This window comes from Pavona decussata, unplaced genomic scaffold (genome assembly GCF_977016875.1).
Source record: "Pavona decussata unplaced genomic scaffold, jaPavDecu1.1 SCAFFOLD_143, whole genome shotgun sequence".
NCBI lineage: Eukaryota > Metazoa > Cnidaria > Anthozoa > Scleractinia > Agariciidae > Pavona > Pavona decussata.
Window position 1 is genome coordinate 1191298 of NW_028145556.1, and position 12349 is coordinate 1203646.

At 38.7% G+C, this 12349-nt stretch overlaps 1 protein-coding gene across 4 annotated transcripts in view; it reads right to left on the reverse strand.

The window, feature by feature from the left end:
• The window catches only part of LOC146466506 (uncharacterized), a 41696-nt gene that overhangs the window by 26384 nt on the left and 2963 nt on the right, over positions 1-12349 (reverse strand). For 2 of the 4 annotated variants that reach the window (XM_085126997.1, XM_085126989.1), the window contains exon 2: positions 1089-1217. The exons of 1 other annotated variant lie outside the window; for it this stretch is intronic. The gene's annotated coding sequence lies outside the window, so the exon portion shown is untranslated. Of the gene's footprint in view, positions 1-1088; positions 1221-12349 lie in introns of those variants that run through there. One more of the 4 variants, XM_085126992.1, reaches the window with a different exon arrangement.

Below are 12349 nucleotides of genomic sequence, written 5' to 3' on the forward strand. Positions count from 1 at the left end.
GATTTAGCCGAAGAATAATATTTTTCACATCGATATAAAACTTAACCAATGACAAATTTGCAAGGATACGTTATCATGCGTCTTTTCACTCACACAAATCAGAAATACTTTTTTCCCTGTGGAATCATTCTCGTCAGTGTGTATATAATTTGCCGATAGATACCAGAGTTCTCCAATTTTTCTTTATTGCTTTTTGTACTCTGTCACGTTTCTGGAACATTAATTAAAAGTTCTCCGGGCAGACCATTATTACCTGTCGCATTGGAGCTTAGTCATAATAAGCCGATCTTGAAGGTGTCTTTTCCTGTGACCATTTTATCTTTACTCAAAAAAACAATTTCAAAAAGTGAAGTGTGTTTTGTTGCGAAACTTTTGATAGAAAAAGCAATAATCTTCATTCGGAACGCATTGGCTCGTTTTCTTTCCCGCAATTTTAAACAAAAAGCAAGACAGACAGTAATCCCAGACATTGAAGATGCAGAATCCGGGTAAAACGTGTTTTCTGAGAATTAATTTCTTAAAATACCGCCTTCTTGATACATCCACTCACTCACCTAGAAGAGAAGATGCCCCAGCTTTGAAATCCAAGAAGTTTTATACTAGAAAGTCTTGATGTATTATAATTAAATCTTTGAAGGTTGAAGAGCGAAATTTCTATTATTACCGTGTATTACCTTGTGTGGAAAATGGCAAATCACGTGATTGTGATGCAGGCCGATTTCTATCTCTAGTTACGTCTCACAGCGCACACAGCTTAACAACGATTTAAACGATAACTTATCATTTTATCCAAATAATAATCAATCAATGATAAAGCTAGTTCCGGTATCGAAAATTCTAAGCGCACGACGGAGTCGAACTTATGCAACATGCATTTTGCTTGTAATAAACAATCATTGTGCTCCATGCAGAGAAGCGGCGAAGGATCGAGAATAAAATATACCGTGCCTGCTGAGATGGCGGCTATTTATTTCTTTGAGTGCATATAACTGATTTAAAACAGCATGCCTTCAACGCCGGTAAGAGTATTGTCCAAAGGTGCCGACCTTTTGATTCTTAAACTACCAGAGACACGGAACAGTACTTACTTGAGTGGTTGGGTTAGCCATCAATACCAAACAACAGCCACTCCTTCTTTAAGCTCATATATTTTGTACAGGTACCTTGGAGGAGCCATAGTTGAAGGTAAGATCTTGAAAATGGTAAATGGTGAATTACTGAAAATAAAGAAACCAGGTAAAAATTATTTCCTCGAAAATATTTGCTTGCCGAGTGGCGTTTTGCTCATCATCATTAGCTAAGAGATCATCGCTGATGGTTACGCATTTTATTAACATATTCAAGGTTTAATAATTAACAATTATTCGCCGAAGGCGAAGTAAATATTCACCAATATTTACTGAGCCTGCGGCGAATAATTGTTCTAGTATAACTACTCAGGTGATTATCAGAGAAAAACAAGTACCGTCCGAGAAATCTCGATTTTGTTTGTTTGTTTCAAATCGTCACGCGTCATTGAACAGAGACGCGCAGTCTGCCGATCACATGCTCAATCGAAATCACATGCGCAATCGATAAACTGCACACGGCCTCAAGCAGAATGTCAATATTCTTTAACCAGTGCCGCTTCATTGAGACGAAGTACTGACTTCTGTGAATGAATGTTGGGTTTCTCCGACCCGTTTACCAAAATAGATGGAGATGAACCAGGCTGTTTGGTGTAAAACTCGAGCCGGGATCACAAGTGTTAGCGATAGCATTTTATTGCACAATTTCTTGTTGACATGATGGCTTCGGAGATAAGCTGCTTCAGGTAGGAATTAAGTCATTTATTGGCTTCACTAAACAAGTACACGGTTGTCACAGATGAAAATATTTTGTTGTGAGGCGGTGACTTTAGATGGTGGTCGAGAGCCGCTCGAACCGACAACAAACAAGTTTTCAGATTATAAAAACTGTTTTCTTTTCTCGCCACTGAAACGTAAAACTTACAGAGACATTTATTCATCTTGTTACTTCCATGCTTTCAAATTCTGTCTTAAACTCGTTTTGTTTGTGAAATCATTCTGTTAATAAAGAAAATCTTGCTCGAATTTAACTTAATTTGTTGTCGTCATTTTAAGTCATCGAGATCGACAACATGCAATTTACAAGGGGTTTTTTTATTACAATTAGCAAACTTTTCATCTCTTTCCTTCGAAAAGTATCACCTCGGACTTAGCTGCATCTTTAGTGCCTTTCGGAATTGCATTTTCTTTCATCCTATTTACTTCTTTTTCAAAAATGTCAACAAATAGCTAAGCGGCCATTTTGAAAGTTAGTGCTCCCGCTATAATCACCTCGCGCGAGGTGATTATAGCAGGATATAACGCAATCCTCGACCAATCAGATCAACAGAATCTCTATAATCACCTGAGTAATTATACTAACGTAAAATATTTCAAAGCTACCTCTCTTAAAATTAGCATTACATTTAGGGGGAACTATGGAGTGCCGTGCAGGAGGTACATGCGACTTTTTTTTAAGTTAAAGATAAGTTGAAATTGAACTGATGTCTGAGGCGTGTAAACATCTGATTTAATTCATTATTTCTTCAATGTCTGAACTGCCTAAAAACCTCGAAGCAAATTGATTAAAAGCCCCTGCCTATCCTTATCTCAAAATGTGTTTCAAGAGATATCTATATTTACAACTGAAAATTACATTGAAACTAAGACTAAATGAAACTTTCTTCTTAAAAAATCTTTTTGCTTCATGCTAACTCCGAATATCTTGAAACTCAGAAATCGTCTTTAGTCGGAACAAAACACCATTTTCTTTGATTTTGTGGCTTTATTGTGAGGTTCAACATGACTTTTAAATTAATTGTTTTTGGTTGAAATAAAACTCATAAACCAACTCGTTTTTAATAAAGACAATAGCTATAAATGAAATAGCGAATATCTTGATAGCACAAATATGAACCAGTCTGGCTTTATCTAACAAAATGCAATATAAACAGACTTTGTTGCCATAAGGGCAGTTTTTAGTATTAGTTTATATTGTATTTAAAAGTTCGTTGACTAAGGGAGCATCATTCTATTACTCGACATTACAAATACAGTATGTGGGGTGCTTAGAACAGAATTCCAAGAACGATGGAAAGGTGTGGCGTTTTCGAAAAGTTCAATATTAATTTGACAAATAAATTATTGATTGATTGAGATGAAACTGATAATGGGTTCTTTTTTAATTAAACAAAAAACGTAATACATCTAGGCAGAGAAAATCTCCTTTTACGAAGATAAAGCATAGCTGATGTCGATCCAACTGATTATTTCAATGCCTACAGAAAATACATCAAAAGTTGAACGGAAATTATATATTTATCAGTAGAATAAGTCCACGATAAAATATTACCCAATTAAAAGTGCATGTTTTAGGCGGGTTCGCGGCGTTTTAAAAGTTGGAGATGTAATTAAGATCAAAACATTAAAATTAATGGCTTATTGATAGAAATAAAATTAAATAGCTGGCTCGTGGATTGACTATGATCGCTTTTCTTTTCAACAAAGAGATATCTATTCACATTTGAGTCAAAGCATCAAATCTACAGCGATAATAACAGACTTCCCAATCTTTTTTTAAATTATTTATCAAAGAATAAAAATCGTTCTAGACAGTGACTTGCGAGCCGGAAATATCGGTGTTTGTCATCGCGCTCGAGAAATGTGATGTACAAACACCACTGTCCCTTGCCTCAAGAATTCAAACACGATTCTTCTGTGTTTCGTTAAAAACGGAAAAGAAAAAAAGTAGCTGTTTCGAAAGGGATAAACCCCAGCTTCTACAATCTATTCACGTGACGTGAGTTCTTCCTGTGTACGGATTCTAGTACATTTTCAAGATAAGATACTTTATTTAACGTGGGAAACATTCGCTTAGCTATGGTTCAGTAGACTGCAAGCAGTCCCTTTCTGGTCAGTCGAGATGGTGCGCTCACAGCGCAGCGAGACTGGAGCGAGGAGAAATAAACGAGAAGAATCCTTTCCCCTTTTTCACGCCTCTCCCCAAGCCCCCCTCCGCTCGTTTGCTCCAGTTTTTTCGCGCACGGCTATTTCGCGCAACCTCTCGACTATCCAGAAAGGGACTGCTTGCAGTCTACTGGTTCAGTACAATCTGCATCAACTAGTTTGCACTAGTATATGCCATGATTAAAAATAAATGATAAAACATTAGTCAGACAACAAAAGACAATAAACATGATAAAACTATATAGAAAAAAACTATTTACTAAAAAACTACTTACAGGATAAGAAGGCAAGTAGATATTCACAAGATGCTACTTTGTCTGAGATATCACTGGTTTTCTGAAAAATTTTCTAAACATTTTATCATTGGACGACGTTCTAATTGCGTTTGGTAAGCTATTCCCAAAGCCTGGGTGCCTATTAGCATTGTTAGAATGTTTTCCTCTCAAGGCAGGTGTCGTTTCCGGCTTGGTGATGTCAGTTCCCTCAGACTTGCCGGGTTTGCACTGTGATTCACAAGTTTTTAAACTATACAAACGATTTTATCAGGAGTACCCAACGAATCGCTCCTAAAAAAAACCGCTCTTCACCCTTTTAATTTCTGGCTGGCATTTAATTACGATACCCCTTTTACTTGCTGGTTTCCGTGTTTCAAATTAATTTGCTGGTTGGGAAATTTCCATTTGAAGTTCTTGTTGGGAAAAGTGTCATATTCCAGTCCTGGGAATTAATAGAATTACTGTGATTCTGGAAAATAGAGGCGGTCTTTCGATTTGGGCCGAAAAATATTAAAGGCAGTCATTTCGTGCCCACGTGCGGTGTTTCCTTTTTTTGTCATTGGTTAGCAAACAACGATTATATTACAGCGAGGTTCTGCGTTGTGCTTGGTCTGTCTGTCTGTCATTAAGCCGTAATGACAGACAGAGCGGAAAGTGAGCACCGCACCGCCCGCTGGATATACCATTCTGCAAGAGTTTCATTCGTGTGTTTTTGCCCGTCGCGTTTTTCATAGTGATTTTTGTTCAGGACCAGTACGACCATTGGATTTTAAGCGTGGAAACGTTATTGGGATTTTTTGGTAAGTAAGGGGGATATGAGTGGACGCAGAAATTGTAAGTACCGTGAGTATAGTTGGAATAGAATAACTGTTATTCATTTATATCTCACCCGGCCGGGATTTGTAAATCCATTTCCAGTTACAATTAATGTTCAATCTTGAAAGCGTTTTCGAATGTTTTCAAACAAACATATGCGTAAACGGACCTAAGACATTCATATGATTATCAAGTAAAAACTTGGAATTTGTTATTGGCTATCTCTAAAACAGGGAACGGGGAATGGAGGAATGAGGAATGGGGAACGGGGAACGGGGAATCTCTAAAAGGGGGAATCTCTAAAATAGGGAATCTCTAAAAGGGGGAATCTCTAAAATAGGGAATCTCTAAAACAGGGAATCTCTAAAAGGGGGAATCTCTAAAATAGGGAATCTCTAAAAGGGGGAATCTCTAAAAGGGGGAATCTCTAAAATAGGGAATCTCTAAAAGGGGGAATCTCTAAAATAGGGAATCTCTAAAATGGGGAATCTCTAAAATAGGGAATCTCTAAAAGGGGGAATCTCTAAAATAGGGAATCTCAAAAAGGGGGAATCTCTTAAATCTCTAAAGCTTTTTTACAACCACTGTTTCGGCAGCCGCTTTTTAGTTGTCTGATACTGTGTAATAAACACCACGCCAAATGAGCCTTGACCAATTACTTCCTGGCTCGTAATCTTGTCCCAGCTAAATTTTGGGAGCCCATCAAACGCCTCAAGCTTTTTTCTTTTACTGGCAAACGCCAATGGAAACTTGAAATTGTTATCCATGTTGACCTGAAGCCACCGACTTGAAAAAAGGTCGACCGAAGGTCGGGATGACATGTCTTATCTTAACACGTTCTTGCAGCCATTCCCCGCCATTTGGTACTACGTACTTCAAGAGAATTTGTCTTTTTGGTATAAAAAAGCAGACGCTATTAAACCTTATATTCTCATTACTAGTCGTGTTAATTACGCCATGAAACGTAACCAGCCAGACACAATGAAAACATATTTAGCATTTGCAATTAGGGTGGCTTCCGGCCTACGTCAGACATGTCTTTATCCCAGGGAAATAAGCATGTCTGGTACCTGAGTGATAACATCATAGATAAGGTGAATTTTTTCCTTGACCAGTGAAACCTTTTTTTTTCTTGAAAATCATTGAGGGCGTTTGTTGCAACTTTCGAAAGGCACTGAAAGGAAATTGGTTAGTTTTGGACATAAGAAAGTGGCGGCTTTTTTATTAGACATCGTTGTAAGGCCATTAGGGCGGCTAGCCCCATTAGGGCTGATGGATCAATCGCAACACAAACACCGCGAATTTCACAATTGGCATTTTTGAACTGATCACTAGATAAGCTTTATGCAGGCGTTAAGGCGTCTGTCTAGTCCAGTTAATGATGGTCGACCCGTGTTACAGATGCCAGGCCCGGTTCCAGTTCCAGTCATTTTGAGTCTACGGCTTATTCAGAGATTCAATTGCGCTTTCATCTTTACCGTTTTGCAGTAAGATGCTGTAGAAAATTCATTTCTCTAGCTGTATGTGGCCCTTTGGTATCGATTGGCATAAATTTTTTAGACCACCCCTACCGAAGATATTGCGGCAAGCGACGACGACAATTTATTTTTATCTTATATATCTAGTAATTATGACAACAGCTGTCAATAATATTATTGGTTGTTGGCAAATGCTGTAAATGTCTCTTAGGAAAAACTCTACTTCTAAAACGTTCATAGATTTATCCAGTTTGTTGATAGATTCTCCCGTTTAGAGATTCCCCTTTTTTGAAATTCCCCCTTTTAGAGATTCCCTATTTTAAGGATTCCCACTTTTAGAGATTCCCTATTTTAGAGATTCCTCCTTTTAGAGATTCCCTATTTTAAAGATTCCCCCTTTTAGAGATTCCCTATTTTAGAGATTCCCCCTTTTAGAGATTCCCTATTTTAGAGATTCCCCCTTTTTAGAGATTCCCTATTTTAGAGATTCCCCCTTTTAGAGATTCCCCGTTCCCCGTTCCCCATTCCCCATTCCTCCATTCCCCGTTCCCTGTTTTAGAGATAGCCATTTATTTTTATCTTATATATCTAGTAATTATGACAACAGCTGTCAATAATATTATTGGTTGTTGGCAAATGCTGTAAATGTCTCTTAGGAAAAACTCTACTTCTAAAACGTTCATAGATTTATCCAGTTTGTTGATAGATTCTCCCGTTTAGAGATTCCCCTTTTTTGAAATTCCCCCTTTTAGAGATTCCCTATTTTAAGGATTCCCACTTTTAGAGATTCCCTATTTTAGAGATTCCTCCTTTTAGAGATTCCCTATTTTAGAGATTCCCCCTTTTAGAGATTCCCTATTTTAGAGATTCCCCCTTTTAGAGATTCCCCGTTCCCCGTTCCCCATTCCCCATTCCTCCATTCCCCGTTCCCTGTTTTAGAGATAGCCATTTATTTTTATCTTATATATCTAGTAATTATGACAACAGCTGTCAATAATATTATTGGTTGTTGGCAAATGCTGTAAATGTCTCTTAGGAAAAACTCTACTTCTAAAACGTTCATAGATTTATCCAGTTTGTTGATAGATTCTCCCGTTTAGAGATTCCCCTTTTTTGAAATTCCCCCTTTTAGAGATTCCCTATTTTAAGGATTCCCACTTTTAGAGATTCCCTATTTTAGAGATTCCTCCTTTTAGAGATTCCCTATTTTAGAGATTCCCCCTTTTAGAGATTCCCTATTTAAGAGATTCCCCCTTTTAGAGATTCCCTATTTTAGAGATTCCCCCTTTTAGAGATTCCCTATTTTAGAGATTCCCCCTTTTAGAGATTCCCCGTTCCCCGTTCCCCATTCCCCATTCCTCCATTCCCCGTTCCCTGTTTTAGAGATAGCCATTTGTTATTCTAACTAATCTACCTCGCCGGAACCAAAACCGTGATTGAGACTGATAAGAGGCCAAGCCATTAAGAATCACCAGGAAATTAGGTCTTTAGAAAACTGTTCATGTTACAGCGGTAATAAATGCTACGTACAACTACACTGCTGTAGCAACAATTTTTTCTTCTATAATCACTTCATTCGTTTAGGTTGCGCTGTTTGATTACACGGCCGAGAACTGAATGTATCATATTGTGCGGTATTTGTGATAATGAGTCTCTGGTCCAAGAATCATGGAACTTTCACCAGAACCTTGAACGTTTTTAAATTTTATAACATGGGTTCGATTGATTAGTTTGGTTGAATTTTTTTATTTCTAAATCTGCAGGCGATAGTTGCGTACGTGATTTTTGTCCGATCAGGCATAAAATTGGGGTTGACGCTGATTTAAAATTTAAGATTGCTGTGTACGTGTAATGGTACACAAGACTTCGATGAGTGATATGAGAAGCGTTCATTTCGTTGAGATTGAAACAAACATACTGCCTTCGTCAAACTTCGTTGAAGCAGTGAGCCCTTCGTTAAACCCTGCGAGCAGAGGCCCTTTCAACTAAAACGAATTGCACGTTACCAACTTCTAAAATTCAAAACTTGGAGGCCTACAGAATATTAACCTTCATTTAATATCACTGACCTAAAAGTATATCTTTTCACAATTCCTTAGCTCGATATCGTGGTTCGTTTTGAAAACAGTTAAAATATTTTCGAGTTTTTATTGTACGTGACATCAGGAGGACGGCCTCGACAGAGCTGTTCAATATCTGACATATTGACATATAGCCTCCCACGCGTTCGTGGGGCAGGAACGCGTGACGAACCCCTAAGAACGTCTGCGTAGGAGGTTAATTGACATATTGTCAGGGTGATTTTCAGCATTTCTAAATGATTTTATGTAGCTTTTGTTCCAATACATTTGATGTCATTTCAAAAATCAAAAATGTTTGTCTGTCAACAGACACAAAACATTAATTGTCTAGTTTTGTTATAAATTTTCCCCCAAGTGCAAAAAAACTGTCGATAAGTGCCTCTGGCCAGAGACAGAGTAGGTCAGATGGATTGAAACTTGAAAAATGTTAGGCTAATATTTTTCTAGTCTGAAATGTCAGCCGTCTCCTCCCCCTAACTCACAGGGGGCGCGGGAGAGAGAGACGTCTGAATTCCGAGCGTTATAATGCCGTCCGGTGACGTCACGTACTTTTGCGAATATGGTAGGTAGTTTTTGATTGGTTCTTACCTAATTGAAATAGATAACCGTTTCTTATTGGTCGAACTTGCGAAAACAGATATTTCATGTCGGTGGCGAATATAAAGTGTTGACAGGCCAGACGCAACTCGTAAGTTCATGGTGTGAAAAGTGACTTCTCGTTTAACGTAGTTTTGCTCCCACGAGTATCTCTCTTAAAGACTTTCCTTTTTGGTATGAGATAAGTGGGAGGCTCTTTCAATATTTCTCGAGCCAATGGTTGGTTTCAAGGTGTTTTTGAGGTTAATTAGACAGCGCTGGGTGGTAAGTTGTGAAGAAGAGAAGAATTTTATTTTGCACTTTCTCGTTTTGTTATAAAGCCGACTTCCGTTCAGTGAATTTAATCTCAGAGGTTATTTTTCAATTGTGTTGTGTTATTCCAATTGTGTTGATAGCCTCTTGCCTGAAGGCGCGTTTTGAAGTTGGTGGTATTGCAATAGAATGATTTCACTGAGTATTTGGTTCTCAGAAGTCTCAGCGATTCTACAATCAAGCGGGAATCCTTGACATTCGCACGCACTTTAAACCTACAGAGACTTTCCAGTACACATTTTTCTTCCTGCCACCCACCGGGGTCAGAAAAGGACTCATAAAAAATGAAGCCCTGAGACTTCTTCGAAACAACTCCTCTGCAAAATCATTCTATTACAACATCATCCACTTCAAAACGCACTTTTGGGCTAGGGGCTACCCCACAATCTTATTGAAAAAATAACCTCTGATTTTCACTGAACGGAAGTCGGCTTTACAACAAAACAATAAAGTGCGAAACAAAATTCTTTCTTTTGTCACACCTTACCACCCGGCGTTGCCTAACCTCAAAAACATCTTGAGGACCAAATGACTTTTATTCAAAACCAACAATTGCTTCGAGTAATATTCTGAAGGACCTACTCTTATTTCATACAAAAAAAAAAAAAAACAGTCAAAAAAGCCAAACCATAACGAAAAGTCACATTTCATGCCACTATACCACGAGCTTTAATAGGAGACGTGTCTGGGCTGTCAACACTTTATTTACTATATAACAATTATCGGAACATTTTTCAATTCATCTTCGGTGAAAAATGAAGTGCGATCCCGTACATGCATTCTTGATGCTTTGCCTTCAAATTTTACGGCTTAAAAAACGCACACAACCTCTTACATTATGCATGCTGCAATGCCCGCCGCGCGCTTCCATGACTCGTGGCCGCCATTTTGTTTAAAAGGTTTTTATTTATGCAAAATTGCATAAATTACTGTGTGACGTCAACGGACGAACGAACTCTCTCCCGCGCCCCCTGTGGGTTAGGGGGAGGAGACGGCTGACATTTCAGACTAATATTTTTCAAGTTGTCGCATTTTTGTTTCCAAAATACGCGCTAAGACAGATCACGAGTTGTTCCTTTCACGAAATTAGTTGATTTGTTTCCTCTCGTTTTTCTAGAATTATTTTGTAGCTAAGTGAAGGTATTATTCCACCATTTTTAACAAAAGAGGCCAAAAACCCTACGACGCCAACGAGAACGTCATTAAACAAGGCAATAGCTCAAAGGCTCTACACATCACAGTGTTGCCGGCCGAAGGCCGGTACAAGAGAAGGTCAGAGAAAGGTAGACCAGACTGTTGAACAGTAAACGTGCCAGAGAAGGGTTTCTACGGCTCGGAATGGCAAAAAAACACCACGCGTGACTCAATCAACATTTCCTTGAAACTTTATTTCAACATAAAGGTAAAAGGCGAGTTTAAATATCTCTACTCGGTAAAAATTTCAACCGATCGTGTCGCGTGAATATAAAGTCTCAAGTTGCAAACAGTCATTACACCACACAAACAGAGGGTGGTCGGCCTGTGATTTCTTCGCCGTCCTCGGCCAAACAACAACTTGAAATTACCAAATTTAAGGTTTTGTGGAGAACGTGAGCACGTGACGGCCAATTTTTTTTTCTCTGTCTTACCTTGAACACCGTTCCTACTATGTATTCAGCGAAATATTTGGGCCACATTGTACAAGTTAAACGGATTGGAATAATCGCGAAGTAGTGCAAATAACGCGAACATGTATTTTCAAGTGACGAGTTTTTGTTTTGCCGTAGTGCGCCACACTAGCCTTTTTCGAAGCGTTTTGATCGTCCTCATTAGGGCTGTACAATTACAAAATGATGTGTTATCGTTCTCAAACTTCACTCTTCAGTATTCATATATAGGATCGACCATATATGTAATCTATTTCCGCCATTTTTTCAAGCAGAAAACTGTGTTTTATAGGCGTTTGCCCGAAATTTATAGCCTTCTTTCTTCATTTATGTGTTCCTAATTATTTTATTACAGCAATATTTTTGAAAACCTCTTTTTCGCTCACCTACCGCTCGGGTTTGCCTCATTACTCTATTCAGTTCAGAAGCTTCCAGTTTACCCATCAACATTCCGTTGCTGGGCATGAACGAAAAGACTCATTACAAATTAATATGTATAATTTGCAGTAATACTACCAGTCATTGCTTTTGCTTATGGCAAGTTAAAAAGTTTTTTTTTTTTTTTTTAAAGGAATAAACTGTAATGTTTTGGTAAAAAGAAAATTGGGCGTAATGTTTTGGAAAACTTAAAACATATGCCGGATCACGCTATAAACATCGCTGGCTACTAAGGCCCCGTTTAACGTTTATATGGAGAAAAGTTGTCCCGCCCTGGGCGAGCCAACTTTTCTTACATTTCCTTACAAAACTTGGCGAACCATTTACATGAGAAACAAAAAGTTGGCTCAGCTGGAAGGGTGACCCGCCTAGCCGGGTCACCCTTTTTCGATGGTAGGGTCACCCTCCTAGCCGGGCCAACTTTTCTCCATATAAACACTTTGGCTCGCCCAGTCGGGTCAACTCAGTCAAGGCGAGACAATCAGAGCATGGGACTGAGCGCTGTTGGCTCGGGCAAAGGGGTCAACTTTTTTCTCAAATAAACGTCCACGGAAGTTGAGTCGGCTGAGAGGGTGACCCTCTTTCCCGGGAGAACTTTTCTCCATGTAAACGGGGCCTAATTCGGCCTGGCCAGTTCTCAAAGAAACTGTGCATAGCAACGCGAGTGATCCGGCCGATGCGAGAATGGACGAA